This window comes from Pantherophis guttatus, chromosome 1 (genome assembly GCF_059756535.1).
Source record: "Pantherophis guttatus breed Tessera chromosome 1, ASM5975653v1, whole genome shotgun sequence".
Lineage (NCBI taxonomy): Eukaryota > Metazoa > Chordata > Lepidosauria > Squamata > Colubridae > Pantherophis > Pantherophis guttatus.
This window is the reverse complement of record NC_142063.1, coordinates 49,970,511-49,988,302: the sequence shown is the minus strand read 5'-3', so window position 1 is coordinate 49,988,302 and position 17,792 is coordinate 49,970,511. Positions and strand designations below refer to the sequence as shown.

The window sequence follows — 17,792 nt, the reverse complement described above, 5'->3', positions numbered from 1 at the left end:
GGAGCATGCATTGTGATGTCACAATGAACCTTTCACTATTCTGATAACATTCAACATGCAGAAGTATTCCTGACTTGATTGGATTTTTTCCTTTAAATAGAATAGAATATAATTCTTTATTGGCCGGGTGTGATTGGACACACAAGGAATTTGTCTTGGTTCATACGCTCTCAGTGTACATAAAAGAAAAGATACGTTCGTCAAGAATCATAAGGTACAACACTTAATGATAGTCATAGGGAACAGTCAATATAAATCTTAAGGATACCAGCACAAGGTTACAGTCATACAGTCATAAGTGGGAGGAGATGGGTGATAGGAAAGATGAGAAGATTAATAGTAATGTAGACTTAGTAACCAGTTTGATAGTGTTAAGGGAATTATTTGTTTAGCAGAGTGATGGCATTCGGGAAATAACTGTTCTTGTGTCTAGTTGTTCTGGTGTGCAGTGCTCTATAGCATCGTTTTGAGGGTAGTAGTTGAAACAGTTTATGTCCAGGATGTGAGGGGTCTGTAAATATTTTCACAGCCCTCTTTTGGACTTGTGCAGTATACAGGTCTTCAGTATGTGTAAATGAAAATATTTGATTCTTAAATTCATTCTAATGATGTTTATGACATACATAAACAATGCTAACAATTTTCCTGCTATTTTTCAGCAACCCTCACTGTAACAAATATAAAACATGATTACTATGGAACACATTTTGCTATTTATAATGCACAGATTAGAAAATATTCACAAGAGCAAGTCTTGCCCAGCAGCTGCATTAATGTAATTTGTAATGCTAGGCAAAGGTCTTTGTATTAACTCAGACATTCTAATGCCATGACCAAAAACTAAAGATAATAACTTACAAGTAGCAGGAGATCCAGAATCCAGAACCATTCAATCTTGCTATGGTTGACCTGGGTCTATTAAATAAGTGTCCTTCAATAGAAAAATATGGAATGATCACAATATTGGACTTCTTAGATTATAACTAACTGACAGAATGAAATTTAATCTTTAAAGAATGAAAACCAATAACTGGTAAGAGGTGATTTGAACAGTTCTGTTCCTGGTAAAAAGATACTAGTAGGTAGAATATTTGGAGAGATTTTAAAAGGTAAAGGTAAAGGTTCCCCTCGCACATATATCCTAGTCATTCTCGACACTAGGGGGCGGTGCTCATCCCCATTTCAAAGCCAAAGAACCAGCGCTTTCCAAAGACGTCTCCATGGTCATATGGTCGGCATGACTAAATGCCAAAGGTGCATGGAACGCTGTTACCTTCCCACCAAAGGTGGTCTCTATTTTTCTACTTGCATTTTTACGTACTTTCAAACTACTAGGTTGGCAGAAGCTGGGACAAGTAACGGGAGCTTAACCCATTACGCGGCACTAGAGATTCGAACCGCTGTAGGTGGAAGCTAAAAAGATTGCCATGTTCTAGTTTGATGATAATGATGCTTTGTCACACAGTTAAACAAATGTTTAGACTGAGTTTGGCATTTTTATTCATCTATTGAGTCCTTTCCCAAGGACCTGGGATAGGTAGATGATGTTGTATGATGATGTTAATTGTATAATTGCAGAATGTAAGCTATTCCAAGTAATTATTGTCTGTTCACCACAATGTGAAGTCACAGCTGCCAATTATTTAGCTGATGTTTTCCTTCATGTGCATTGAGCTCTTTCTAAGAATCTAAGAATTTGTGATATATCAGCATACTGTATGTGCTGGACCAAGCAGTGTGGCCATTTGCAAGTAATGAAGGGAAATTTTGTTATGTGCACATACTGTCTAAGTGCTGTCCAAAATTTTTGGCATGGCATCCAGTGTGCTAATAATCACTGGGATCATCACAGACAGTTTATGCCAGAATCTTTCCATTTCAATTTTCAGATTTTGATACTTTAGGATTGACTCTAATTCTTTGTCTTCTATTCTATTGTCCCATGATATTGTCTCATCAATTATCCACACTTCTATAAATCCAATTTATATGCTGCCCATCTTCCCCCAAAGGAGACTCTGGGTCGCACACAATAAATGACATTTATGCTGTGAATCTTGAAGGCTTATTCTGGCATCGGGGAACATACTTTCTACACTGAGCTTCATATTTCACCTTCTTTCAAATTCTCCTAAAATACCCAGGTGATTACAATGAAAAGTCAAATGCTGGACTAAGATGGCCCTTGCTTGACCTAAAAGACTACTCTTTTCACCCATAAGAAGGTAAAAGATAAAAAGATAGAAGCAGAAATCATTATGGAACACAGCTTATCTATATTGGTTTTAAAAAGGGAATTAGAGGGATAATTGTATTGTTTCATTTCTAGAATTCCAAAAAAGCATTTGAATGCTAAAACTATACTTTCCTTCTTAGTTCTGGATATAGAAAAATTAAAGGGAAAACTAGTTTAACTAGTTCAATAGTAATAAACCAGTGTTATTACAGCCATCTCCCAGGGGATAACAGTGGGTCATAAACCATCATAAAAATGCAAGCAGAGTTTTCTAGTTTTCTGAAATTATTCAGTGATTTATTCAATCTCTTCTACAGTGTGAGCGATTGTAGTGATAACTTGAAAATAGAAGGAAGATGGATGTGTTTGCATTTCTTGTGTTTGCCTCTTTGTATATTCATCTGTTTGTATTACTGGATTTTGTTCTTTTGTTTTTGTAGCCACCAGTCTGGTGACAATAAAATATTTTTCTAGGTTTGTTTCCCTGGTCCTTTCCTAACAGTATCATTGTCAATTGGAAAGATTTAAAAAAGCCTTCCTTAATTCATTTTCTTTTTAAATAAAAGAGCTGGAATTTCTAATGAATGTAACTCTAAGGTGAATAGCACAAAGTAGTTTAAGAAAGATTTAAGGTTCTATTTCTAAATAATTTCTCATCAATGTAAAAAATCAGTCAAGAAACAAAATCAGTCAGATTATAAATATAACTAAGCTATAACTAAGCTAGGCTTAACTATAGCTAAGCTATCTTGTTAGAATATGTTCTTAGCCATTGTATTCACAATAACTATATGATAATGACTTGGACATTCTGAGATATAGTGTTATTACTCATAAAGAAATTGTATTGGGTTCAATGAGATTTACTCCAGGGATTACAACTTTCTGTTAACTCCTTGGAACTTTCCATAAATTCAAATAATAATATAAATTTAAAAATTGGGGAGAATACTTTTGGTAATATTTTTACAAAGTAGTACTAAATAATTAGCCAATTCTGTAATTGTACTACATTCATCATTATAATAAATCACTTGACGTATGGATAGTGCTGAGATACGATCAATAGTTTATTTCAGATCATATGTTTACTTTAGAAAATGCCTCTTTCCACTTGAAATTGATGGCAACTTTTGGTTATCATGAGAGATTATTTAATCTAGAATTTACTGATAATGCTAAAAGATCTTTATTACATATACAGTATAAAAGCAATTAAAAAAACAAATTAGGTATAGAAGGTGATAACTATTTGAACTTAAATAAAACCTATTTCCTGATTTCTGGTTTAGACATTCAAAATTTAAATGCTGAGTATTTTCATCATAGGGAGAGACTTTTGAAATGCCAGGGAAGTCTTCTCTGTAAAACAGACAAGGATCAGTCAGTACAGCAAGAAAATAGTCACCAGCTGAGTAAAGACTTCAGATAACACCATGATGGATGGCCAGATGGTTTCAATCATATGAAAAAAGAAAAAAAAAAGAATAAACTATCCTTAAACAGTAAGGCACAGTTCTTGGGATGTAATACAATGATGTAGTCAAAAATATATCTATGAGGTGAGGCAAGAAATCTCAGATTTAGGTATAATTTTGCTGACTTTCTCAATGCTTTTTTTGCTACATTCTTGACAGAGAAATGAAAGCAACAAACATTATATATACAAGAGTTGCAGCCTGCAATACAGCTCAGGGATGAACAATTAGTAGCTGATTTTGTAGCCTCTGTAACCACTTCTGATCAGAAGTAGCTGGCCGAGTTCTACCACCATAGTTCTGAAGTAAGAGCTATTTTGCAAATGAATAACAGCAGTGGTTATTTTCAAAACAAACATCAGATGCAATTAGCCACTCTTTTACTAAAGAGATAAGCATCCTTTCCTTTACACTGAAAAAATATAAGAAAAAAGAACCAGAACCTTCCCTCCCTAATTTGCTATTTATAGGTTTTTCCCCAGTTTAGACAAGTCTAAAAACAAAACAACAAGCAAACAAACAACCCCAAACCCATAGTGGGTTTCAATTTTGGTTGCTACTGGTTCACTTGCAGGCACTTCTGCACATGCACAGAGATGTCTGGGTGGGTGGGAGGAGCTTCCCTCCGCCGCCAGTACCAGTTTCCCCAATCCGGGGCAAACCGGTAGCAACCCACCACTGCCCCAAACCCCAATAAAAGCAGTTCAAAAATCAGACAACTGTCAGCCTTGTGAGGTGGTACCAAAAATAAAGTGCACCCAGAAATACAACAATAACCTTGTTGTAAGATTACAATAATATAACCGTGCACGTTTGAAAGCACATTTCTCCTTTTGCACCTTTATAAACCAAGGGCTCCTTCTAATGTGATTGCCAAGCCCACATTCCATTGGGAGACCTGGAAGACCAGGTTAGAGACAAATAATTATTGAGAAAATCTATGTGGTCATGAAGAGTTTATCACAACCTGATAGTATGTAATCAATCCATCAATTTCTATAATTAACTGTGGCTTTGTTTTAACTTTTAAAAGTTGCATTCGGACTTCTGTTCTTAGCATGTCAGACTCAGAAGTGTGACTCCCTAACTTGCCAAATATTGTAGACCTTCTTCTAAGGAATAAAAGCAACATTTAAGACCTGCAGTACACTATTGGACTGTCGAGGGTGCCATAAAGAGGTCATTTTTCCAAAGTGTCAAAATAATGTTTACATAACAGTGCTGCAGATTGCACATTACAGTATCCTATACAGTTTTCATTTTGTTCTGTTTGCTGTTTCAAAGATCTCCAAGAAGCAGTGCCATTTATATAAAGTATTTATGGAGATGCTGAAAATAACACAAATGTAGGCAGATACAGTTTGATTTCAAAATTCTTTATGTTTGTTTATAAAATATACCTTCTTGATAGCATAGCATTGGAAGTTAGAAGAGTGTCTTTTTCACTCTTGGCTAACTTCTTAAATACCTGCGTAAATGTGTTCTTGTTTCCCTTTTTTTTTTTTTTTGACTCAAATAGTAAGCCAGTAAATTTTCTCTGAACTTTTTATTTTACAAACATAATGTATATTTAATGTAATCTATCATCCTCATATCTGGCTTTCATCTTATTCTTCTATAAACTTTGTCATTCTCCACCAAGAATAACACTGTTTGGGCCACTAATTGGAATTCTATAAATACGCATACCCAGCAGATTATTGTCAAATCCATTTCCTTAATGCCTACCAATCTGAAAAGTAAAAGGCTTTTGAAATATTGTGTTTCAATTCATGATATACAAGCAGTAAAAAATATTCCTCAGGACATATTTTTTCCTGTAATGTGTAATTGCAAAGCTTTCAGCAGGTGGAATTGTTTATGGTTGCTATTTCATCTAGATCAACATAAGCAGAATAGCAAAATAATTGGGAATTGGTTAGTCAGGCCTTACTGCTTTAAACTGCAGATAGGGAGTCTGTCTGTCTGTCTGTCTGTCTGTCTGTCTGTCTGTCTGTCCGTCATCCATCTACAGTGTAGTGCAGTAGTAGTCTTGGACTACAAGAGGGGAAATTGAGGTTCTATTGCTCCTTTAAACAGAGGAGCCACTTTGAGTCAGTAGCTCTCTTTCAGTCCTGACCCAGGGACTCAAAACACATCTACCTATCAATTCACACTTAACTAGAGTGTTAGATTATAACCATTTTCTTTGATGAAGGCCTTCATCCTATGGTGGATTCATTCAGTCTAATGTGTTTACAATTTGGAGAAGATAACATGGAGTTGCTACGAATCAGGTTTATAGAAATTCATAGCACATTGTCCCATTTGTGGCAGCAAAGGAAACAGACACATGTCAAACTTCAATGAGGGAAAGTGTATGGAAGATAAGGATGGAGGCATCATAACTAACAGCATTACTGCAGATGCTACAGTGAAGAAGTGGAAGATGGTATTAGTAACATTAAAAACTTCATCATTCTTTATAGATGATAGAATTGATAATATACATAGAAGATTGTTGAGAAGTATGCTTTATTTTTTTTTACAGTACTAGAGAGAATGCTGGTGGCCATAGCAGAACGAATTGTATTCATTCTGTATTGCTAAGAGAGCTTCAATCTTCGATCCAGAAACATTTGCTGAACAGTAAACTATAAACCAGATTTCTGATAACAAGAGGGTGAGAGGGAGGAGATGTTTAAGGTGAAATTCATCAGCATCTCTAGAGAGAATCTCTTTGAGAAAAGAAGCCTGAATGGTGTCACTAACAATATGCTCATCTTGGAGGTTATCAGTTCCAGCTGTTAAAACACAGTAAGTGTCCCGAGGTAGCACTAGATATAATCCTCTCAGACACCACACAGCCTTTTGTAATAGCTGATAAATTATAACACTTATCATTTTTAACAAGGAAATAGCTTGTGCTGATGCTCCCACAGGGAAAACAACTTTATAAGCAAAGCAATTTGAAGATGATTCCTTCTGCTCTTTTCCTGTACAGAATAATTCATCCAGAACCAAGGTAATAATTTTGGCATCTTCAATGGAGGCAAAAATGCCTATATTGCAAAATGTATTATCATTTTAAAAGCATCCATATTTCTTATTTTTGTCATCAGCTCGAAACTCCTTCATTTTATCCAAAAGATAGAAAGGGAAAAAACCCTCCTCCTTTAACTTGGGATGAGGAAGCTCAGTACATTCTCAAGGAATATTTCAGCCTGACCTTGTGACACACTCACCTTCTTCAGACTCAAAAGGTGAGTCCCAAATTATATCCTAACTTCTTACACAACACAGAAGTAATTGGCAAAAATATCTAGTCAATGGTCCTATGAGGACCATTCTGTAAGAAAACAAGTTCAAAACCAGGATATGGTTTCACAGACTGTATAAGACTTTTGAGTTTTGCTGCATTAGACTGATGTCTACCTAATATATTATGCAAGTTCCCACAGTGACCAATATGATACTTCAGAACTGCCAATATATTATTATTATTATTCAAGTTATACTTTCCTTTTCTAGTGAAACGGTGATAATGGTGATAACACGAAGGACTACATAGCTATAAATTATATAACAGAATACAATTGAAAAGTATTCTGATAGTTGACTAGGGAAGTAGCTGTCCAAAAGAAGAATTTCTTGTCATAGAACCACACTCAACCCCTTTGTGACTATATCCAACTTGGACCATTTTTCATAATACCTTATAAAAAGAAGTTTATTTGTTAGAGGCGTGAATGGAGTATAAGACCCAAATTTGCACAAACCACTTCAAGAAAAAAAGGAGAAAAGCTCTCCCAGAAAAAATAATATTTCAATATATAGAGACATTGACTTTGGCAGGTACTTAGGGACTACAAAATTCAAAAAGAAGAAGACTATTCATTTTACTCAGCCAGACACCAAGGATATTCCATTATTGACATATGTTAGGTTTCCAAAGCTTTTACAGCATGTACCAAGAAATAGAGATTCTCCCAGTGATATATGCTGATCACAATCCAATTTTAATAATATGGTTTCAAGGACTGAAATCATTCTTTAAATGGAGGACAAATGACAGATTGAAATTCCAAGAAGTTATAATATACTATAGAAAATAAAGAATAACTATCTATCTATTTGTGTTTTTTCTGTTTGTATGGGTATGTCAGAAACAACCATATGGGAGATAGATAAAATTTATATGAGAGAAATTCCTATGAGATTTGTAACAATTCAGAAGAAACAGTAAACAGATATAAATCAAAATTGGAAGAAAAAAAACAAAGAATTAATAAAACTATTCTAGAGTGACAAATACTCAGAGAATTCAATGAAATAAAAAAACAATTCTAAGAAACAAAAGAAGATAAAATCAATCAATCAAATAATTGAAAATAAATCAGGAAAAAAATTGGCATATCAAACTGCAAAGTTAAGGACAGTAACAGCAATATAGAAAGGGAACAAATTGTTATGTCTAAAGCCTGAAATCACAGAATAACTTTTCAGATGTTTATATTTCTAGCACAGTATTCATAAGATTTGAACAGATATATTGGTGGTTCAGTGTTAATATTTTTTTTTTACCAAGCAACATAGACATATACTAAACAAACCTGTAACTAGAAATTAAGGAATCAATTGAGAAAAAAAACCCTTAAAACTGATATAGTTCCAGGCTCAGATGGTCTGACAGCCCAATAGTACAAAAAATTAAAAGAAGAAATGTTGGGACAATTGGTAAAGACAATAAATGAAATTAAGCAGACAAAAATTGCCAAAGACATAGAAAAAAAACATATATAACTTTTATCTCTAAAGAAAGGAATAATCTGAAGAAAACTTAGCCATATAGATCAGTTTCTTTACTGAATGTCAGTTATAAACTATTCACTATAATAATAGCTGAACATTTGAGAAAGTATATTTCTAACACAATATATACAAACCAGTGGTGGATTCCTCCTGGTTCCACCAGGTTCCGCCAAGCCGGCAGTGGTGACGATATGACGTCACCAAACTGGTTCTCTTTGTTCGGGAGCTGGGCCCTTCCCACCCCAATCGTGTTATTCTTACCTTTTATTTGGCCCCGCCCCCAATCTATTCGCTGCCTCCCGAGTCCCACCTGATGGCTAGAAGGAAAAAAACTGTTTAAACTCTTGCCATGGGGCTTCAAAGGGCCGCCCTATGGCTGATCAGTGTTAAAAGGCAGTGTGGTGGTAGACCAGTGCCTTCAAAAACAAATGGGTAGACTGGGACACTCGAAAAACAAATGGGTAGACTGGGACGCTCCAAGAACAAATGGATAGACTGGGACACTTGAAAAACAAATGGGTAGACCAGGACGGTCCAAGAACAAATGGGTAGACCAGGATGCTCCAAAAACAAATGGGTAGACCAGGATGCTCCAAGAACAAATGGGTAGACTGATACAGCTCTCAAGCAGTTAAAAGCCTGGTAGACCAGTACCTCTGCTAAATCCTAAAGAATTTGACAAGAATTTGACCTAAAGACATGACTATCAAGCCATGCCCACAAAATAAGCCACGCCCACAGAACCGGTAGTAAAAAAATTTTAGAACCCACCCCTGATACAAATAGGTTATGTTCCCTAGAGGAAAATGAAGGACAATTTATAACACATACACTATATGTGCAACAATATATCAGCAACAACCAAAAAGAAGGTTCCACTAATATTTTGAGAGGCAGAAAAAGCCTTTGACAACTTGAAGTGGCCTTTCTTACTAGCAATTTAAACAATATGAATCCAAAAGAATTTAAAACTTAGGTGGAAAGCATATATTGTCTGAACAGCATATAGCAAAGATCATGACAAATGTAAGACTCTTTGCAAGTTTTCTAATATGCGAAGGCAATAAGTTAGAATGCTCACTTTCCCCTTTATCATATGTAATTGTTTTAGAAGTCTTGGTAAACAAGATTTGGAGAGACAAACACATATTTGGGATTAAAAAGAGTATAATGCTGCACAAATAATATATTAATGACCATTATTATATGCAACAACACAATGTTATAACAGTAGATGAAGTCAGTGAAAGACTTTTATTTTATTTTATTTTATTTTATTTTATTTTATTTTATTTTATTTTATTTTATTTTATTTTATTTTATTTTATTTTATTTTATTTTATTTTATTATTTTATTTTAATCTCAGACAAAATTTAGAAAGATTTCCAAAGAACAGTAAGCTTTGCAATACAGAGTAGAGAAAAAAAAGAGAATAAGATTTAAAACTTTACAAAAGAAAGAGGTGGCTTTCATTTCTTACCTTTAAAAAATGGATAAAATCTCAAAACGGGATTAGAATCTAGTTGAGCCAATGGTCTTCAGGGGCACTTATGATATAAGGAAACAAAAAGGGGCGGGTGGGAAGAATTTGAAAGGACATTTATAAGACAAAGCTTAATAAAAATATGGAATATTATGAAAAAACAAGAATAAGATTTCACCATTAGTTTTACCTTCAATTTTTTTTCACTTCAGGGATAATTTTAGTAAGAAACATTTGGTCACACATGCCAATCTGGTACATCCAGACTCAGGAAACAAAAAGAAGTGCTGAATGATGAAAGGAATTTACCATGGTTTATGTATTTCTGAAAGAATGAAAGTAATTCAAGAAAAAAGGAAGGACTTTGAGAAAGATGACAGAGTTCAAAACATTGTTTTCATGCAGAAAAATCTTTAGATTATTACTGAATTGGAAAAAACAACAACTAACTATCAGAATTGGTCCATAACTGTTTCATCCATCCATTCCAAAGCAATAAATATTTTACTCATTCTAACTGCCCATCTTGTCAAAGTTACAGGTATAACAAATTCACTTGGCCACTTGGTGACACTGTTTTTGCATTTTGTTCTCACTTTGTAGGAAGCAAATAAATTATGGAGTTGTTGTTAAAAGCAGCAGACAGTTTGAGTCAGAAATCTAACCCATAAAAATAAACACAATCTGCCTATTGTCTACCCTTTATTTTCTCATTTCATATAAGCATTAGGAGATGCTAAATGGTTTAGAATGCACCCCAGGAAGCTTTTTACCATTTATGATTATATTTCAAAGTTTTTTTAGGGAAGAGTTTCCATTCTGAGGGCAACCAAACAACCCACTCAAGCATTGCCTTGGCAAAGCACCGGTTCTAATTTATTTTAACCAGCTCAGTATTCTGCTTTCCAACATATTTTCTTTTGTCACAAAGTATTTCATATAACACTTTTTTTACTGAAGTTTCTTTTCTTTATATGCATTATATATAAGAACTAAATCAACAGTATTGCCTCAGACAGAGCAGCAATCCTTTTAAAAACCAGGAGTTATCTGAGGAGATCAGAAACAACTCAACATTATGTCTTATGGCTTATCTAGATCTGTTCCAGTCAGGCTTCAGGCCTGGGTACAGCATGGAGATGGCATTGGTTGCATTGGTCGATGATCTCTGGAGGGCTCGGGACAGGGTTGTTCCTCTGTCCTGGTCCTATTAGACCTCTCAGCGGCTTTTGATACCATCGATCATGGTATCATGCTGCACCGGTTGGAAGAGTTAGGGGTGGGGGGCACCGTGTTGCGGTGGTTCTCCTCCTTTCTCTCCGACCAGTCGCAGTCTATGTTGACAGGGGGGCAGAGGTTGACCCCAAGGTGTATGTGGGGTGCCACATGGGTCGGTCCTCTCGCCCCTTCTGTTCAACATTTATGTAAAGCCGCTGGGTGAGATCATCCGTGGTTTCGGGGTGAAGTACCATCAGTACGCTGATGATACTCAGTTGTACATCTCCACCCCAGATCACCCCAATGATACCCTTGAAGTGATGTCCCGGTGCCTGGAGGCTGTACGGATCTGGATGGGGAGAAACAGACTCAGGCAGGTATTTTAAATGGTTTTTAACGTTTGTATTATGTATATTTTACTTTCTGGCTGTTCACCGCCCTGGGTCCTTCGAGAGTAGGGCGGTATATAAATTTAATTATAAAATAAAAAATAATTATAAAATGTCTGAAGTAGAGATCTTCTTCCAGGTTTTTTTTTTAAGAAGGACCTTTATAGTTCTTACATAAAACTAAACAATCAAAACACCCTATCTAAAATGACATTTCCAATCTATTTTAAAAGAGTCATCGCTTTGGAAATTTGAGAAGCCTATTGTGGATACTACTAACTCACAAATAGGATGCTATGTGGGGAAATTGATAATTCCCCAAAACCTCTAAATTAATTATTCCACAATTCTCCAAATTTATCTTTGGCACAGCAAACAAAGGAGTTGAGAGCAAGAACAGGCTATCAGAAGGCTCTAGTGATTGAGACAATCACTGGTAGCCTGTGTACTTCATGGAACAATTGTGGGATATTGCATTCTGGACCAGCTATAGCTTCTAAGTGATTCTTTATTGGTAGAGAGTATTGTAACAGTCCATTTGTCAGATAAGTAGGGTGTAAGTGATTTTCTGGAGGACTTCCTGGTCTGGAACAGAGACAACAGACATTCAAGATGAATATGTACAAAGGCCTTCTTGGCTACAGTTGCCACTTGGTCTTTGAAGAGGACTGAATCCAAGAAACACCTCCCCTCCCCCAATTGCTCACCAGTCTCTAATAATAGGGAAACATTGTACAGGATTAAAGATGAAAAAATCCCAGAGTCAGGAGGCCCAAATACCCATAATCATTATGTATCATTCCAACATAAAATGCTTTCATTCTGTTTTATAACATCATTTATTCTGGTTGAAAGATTTGTAATTCTGCTTGCCATATTTGAAAGTGATATAATAGAACTGGAAAATGAAGAAGAACTCTAAATGGTTAGAAAGCATGATAAGAAAAATATCTTTGGGATTCTAACTTGGAAAAAATGATGATGAAGTAGGCTTCACTGCAAACATGCATGTCAATGAAGTAAGTTAATTGGGTGAGACTGCCCCTCTTTCAAAACACTAGATTGTAGTTTATCCAATTAAGTAGAATAGAAGAACATACATATCATTTGTAATTAACCTGTGGAAGTAATCTACTACTGGCTACCAAGATATAATACTTGCAGTGCTGAGCTTAATATTTAACCATGCATAGGATTTTAACAATGGCCCATAAAGTATTATTAAACATGGTTTTTATTCCAGCCAGATGGTTATCTTCTCCACTATAAGAATAAAAAATCCAGGATTCAATAATATGTATTGAATACATATATGGAACATTTCAATGAATTTATTTTGTATGTATGGCTAAAGGTATCATGATGAACATTGTATTACTGTATATGTAGTGTACTATATTTGTGTACAGTACTTGTATTACTGTATATGTACTGTACTATACTTGTAGAAAATCTATTCTGGAGTCATTTACTCCACAGTCATTAGGAACTATGATCTACCAAAGAACAATTGTTTTTCATTAGGTGCTTATTCATTGAACTGAAGTCAGTTATTAAATTTTAAAACAGCAATCATTAGTATGATAATGACCAAGTTAGGGATTTACCTATGCTTCATGGAAAGTACACTATTGGTGATAAGCATCATTATATTCTATTTATTATAGCTTTCTTCAATAGCAATATGCATATCCAGAGAGGAATATATACTTAGTAGAAAAAGTATAATAATACATTTAGCTCACTGGTTCTTTTCATAATCCAGGAAGAATACTTGTACAATTAGGACAGTTGGAAGCCTATATTGGAAGTCCCTGGACAACAATAGGAATAGCACAGAACTTGGCTACATTTCCAGAGGCCTCGGCATGGACATCCTCTCAAAGGAATAGTACCTTCTCCTCATCTGATCATCAAAGCAATTTAACAACATGAGAATTTATTATGTTTGAGAGCCAACCAAATAAAAAGAACAGCACACTAAATGCGCATGACAGACTCAATGTCTCCCAACTGGTGGGTATATGTGCAGTCTTAAAGTGGTGTGATTGCCTATGAAAGTGCTTATTTTTAAATTACAGCACTCTTCATGAATATGTTTTTTGGAGGCATATTTTTACACCCATCAGAATTCCACAGCCTGTTTATAACAACTGTACTTCTACCTTAGCTTGAGGGAAAAAGTTGAAGAGAAAAGGGAATATTTAGTCAGAACACAGGAAATGCTCTCTTTCATGAACAAGCAATAACTTTCTGGTTAATAAATAACCCCTTTAGCCTGATCGCCTATCAAACTTCAAGTAGCTCAACATGAAATAATTTTCTCTGTGTCAGTTGCAAAAAAAGGATAATATAGCACCTTTGGTTATAAGGTTATCAGAAGAAGAGAAAAAAAATAAGCCAATGATTTTGTTGTGTGTCAATCAGTTATGCCCTTTTAACTCTTCACTTAAGATCACAGAGAAGAGGGAAAGAAGCAAGCAAGAAATACTTTGAGTATTTAAGAAAAAAAAAACTTGGATGAAATAAGGAAGATTATAAAGGCCAAAGTGGTCTCAGTGATGGTAGGAGCACTCAAGACTCTGATTCCTAAACTGGGAGAGTGGCTCTAACAGATCTTAGTAACATCATCAGAATTCTTGGTCCAGAAGAATGCAGTGTTAGGAACAGCTGATACTGTGAAGAACCCTCAAATTCCCAGGTCTCTGGTAGAGGACCCAAGATGAGGAAGACACAGACCATTCATTGTGGTGAGAAGAGAATTTATTAAATCTAGATCTAGATCTATATACATTATATCTTGGTTTTGTGAGAATAATATAAGTATTTTGTTACTTTAACTCAACAAACAAGCAAAGGTAAACCACTTTATTCACATGGTACTTATAATACATACACATTAGTCCACCAGAATGAGCTAGTTATCAGCAAGGTGGAGTTAATGGCATGTAGTGAAAATTTAATTGGTCCTTCTAAATTGAAGTCTAACACTAATTCCTGGGACTGCCCTAGAAGATGGCTCTGAAGCTGAAGTTAGCACAGAAGGCCAGCTGATATAAAATAAGACCCATTTTTAAGGAGCTCTTCTTTCAATTGCCAACAAATTTTCTGACTCAATTCAAGATGCTGGTGATCTTATGAGCTAGTTTCTCCAGGCAGAACCTGCCCACCTTACATGGATTATTAGGGAGGGAATACTCTGGATTCTACTCTGAGAGATATACAGAGGGTTAAAATCTAAAGAATGACCTTCCCAGTGAAAGCACCTTTCTGTGGGACAAACTCACTGGAGCCAATTGTATCTGCAGTTTACAAAAATGATGAATATGGAGGACATTAATATATTTTTCTTTCATGATCAATCACTTTCTAGACCAATTGCATGTCATGGACTTCTGTCATGGCAATCATTAAATATTATGTCCAGAGGGTCCTTCCCACCAATTGACTATGAAACTATTAGTGAAAGAACAGCTGGACAATATTATTTATTTATGTAGATGCTTATGTAAGAATTTTAATTTGTTGGTCCCAATTTTTCCTGCATTTGTTTCAGTGGATAACCTTTTGTTAGCTTGACATTTCCATTTCATTTCTCATGAGCTTGGTCTTTTTGATGTTCAGGAAAGAGTCACATTTCTCATTTTGTTCTTTAATACTTTTGATCAGATGTTTCACACCTATATTTGGTTTCTGAGAAGAGAGTTATGTTGTCAGCATATTGAAAATAGTTGCAATCTTTCCTTCAATTTTTAATTATTAAAGTTTCAGTTTCATCATGATCACTTTAGCATCCAGATTGAATACGAAAGGCTGCACTCCTTCCCCTATGTTGAACCAATCAGTGTCATCAAATGGTGTTTGCACAGTGGCTTCCTAATTTTTGTACAGAGCATCAGCTTGACAAAAATGTGCTGGCATCCCCAAGACCTCTAAGGTGCTCCACAGCTTGTCATGATCAACACAAGTGAAGGCAACCTGCAGATTCAATAAGGGTGGAGAAGTACTACTGTTTCACCACCCTTAGTGTCACAAAATAATCCTTAATAGTGGCTTGAACCTATGTCCAGTCATCCGTAGTTCATCCTTAGTTGAGTACCAATGGTGCTGTAGATATTTCCTTTTCAATTTCATCTCCCTCAGAAACTCCATAAACCATTGGTGGATCAATTCAGAGCATTGGAGGCAGTGGTGAAATTCAATTTTTTAATCTATTAGTTCTGTGGGCGTGGCTTGGTGGATGTGGTGTGCCTTGGTAGACCTGGCTTGGTGGACATGGCAGGGGAAGGATATTTCAAAATCCCCATTCCCACCCCACTCCTGGGGGAAGGATATTGCAAAATCTCCATTCCCATCTCACTCTGGGGCAAGCCAGAGGTGGTTTTTTCCAGTTCTCTGAATTACTCAAAATTTCCACTACTGGTTCTCCAGAACCTATCAGAATTTGCTGAATTTCACCCCTGACTGGAGGTATGCAACATGTTGTGATGGTTCACCTCTTTTCTCCAGGGTCAATTCCAGTTATTGTTAATCAAGGAAGAGCAATATCACCCTTAAGCACCTCCTTCAGGGGTTAATCCTATTCTCTATCCTATTCAACATTTACATGTATAATGGAACATGTGGATGGGGGGGAGGGGGAGATGCTGCCTAGGAAACAATCAGACAAGAAAGGATGGAACCCAGAGTCACTTAACTATCAGGAAAAAGAAATGATCAGAGAAAGAAACTTAGCAAAACTTGTTCTAATAGATCAAGTAGTTAAAAGTGGAGCTGGGAAATTTATGCCTTCAGACTTTCAAGATTCTGTTAATCTACAATAAAGTAAAAAATAGTTCATCGTGTCATGTTTTCTCTCTGGTTTACCTGACAACATGAGATTTTTGGGTGAGCTCATCTGTTTCCATAGATGAGAATTCATCAGTATGCTGATAATACCCATTTGTACATATCTGCTCCTAGTAAATTGAACAATGTTGTGAATATTCTATCTCAAATCTTGGAGGCTATAAGGATATGGATGGGGAACAAGAGGCTTCAAAAAAACCCTATTAAAGCTAAGTGGCTTTGGGATTTGGGCCTTTCAGTCCTACGACTATACCTTCTTTAGTGCTAGATGGAGTCGTGCTATCCCCAACAGACCCTGCCAGGGCATCCTCATGGACTCATGACTCCTGCTCAAGGAGCAGGAACAATCAGGATGAAGAGAATCTTTGCACAACTTCATATTGTGCACCAATTTCACCCATTCCTAAATCAAGGGGTCATTTATACCCTGGTAATATCCTAATTGAACTATTGAAATGGGTCTCTATGTGGAGCTGCCCCTGAAGTGTAATACAGAAAATTCAGTTGGTGCAAAATGGAGTAGCACAAACTGTTATGTGTGTTTCTCTTGAGCACATGTAACATCTTTACTGCACTAGCTGCTTTGGTACTAGTTTGTTTCTGAATCCAGTTCAAAGTGCTGATGTTGACCTTTAAAGCCCTTCATGGTATGGCACTGGGTTCTTTGATGGACCATCTCTTCCTGATTTCATCTGTCCATCCATCAAATGTCCTAGGATGGGTATGTTACAGGCAGGGCCGGATTTAGATTGAAAGAGGCCCTAGGCTATTCCACTTATGAGGCCCTTTCACCAGTGGTGGGATTCAATATTTAACAACAGGTTCTGTGGGCGTGGCTTAGTTGGGGGTGTGGCTTGGCAATCATGTGACTGGGTGGGCATGGCTAGCTGGTCACGTGACTGTGTAGGCGTGGATAGCTCGTCATGTGACCAGGTGGGTGTGGCTATGTGCATAGACTTTTTTCAGAGGGCTGAAAAAAGTCATTTCTGACTGGGCCTCGCACTTTTGACCGGTCCTCACACTTATGACCATCCTCACATTTATGCCCGTGCAGCTTTCTTAACAACCATGTCACTCATTTCACAACTGCTTCTCTTCACCATGGTGACAAGATAGGGCAAAAACGTAAAATGTGAGGACAGTCGTAAGTTCGAGGACTGGTCAAAAGTGCGAGGACCAGTCAGAAATAACTTTTTCAGCTCTCTGAGTAGTCCATATGCACAAAAGGACTACCCAGAGGGCTGAAAAAAGTCATTTCTGACTGGGCCTCGCACTTTTGACCGGTCCTCACACTTATGACCATCCTCACATTTATGCCCGTGCAGCTTTCTTAACAACCATGTCACTC

General features: G+C 36.3%; 1 long non-coding RNA gene across 2 annotated transcripts; it reads left to right on the top strand.

Moving 5' to 3' along the window:
* Positions 1 to 26: 26 nt before the first annotated feature.
* On the top strand, positions 27 to 13,565 carry LOC132712264 (uncharacterized). 2 transcript variants are annotated; one of them, XR_009622934.2, is made up of 4 exons: positions 27 to 2,225; positions 6,636 to 6,718; positions 6,816 to 6,956; positions 13,362 to 13,565. It is a non-coding gene; the product is annotated as an uncharacterized LOC132712264 (long non-coding RNA). The 2 variants fall into 2 exon arrangements; XR_009622935.2 differs by lacking the exon at positions 13,362 to 13,565 and adding an exon at positions 10,202 to 10,339.
* The last annotated feature ends 4,227 nt before the right edge of the window (positions 13,566 to 17,792 follow it).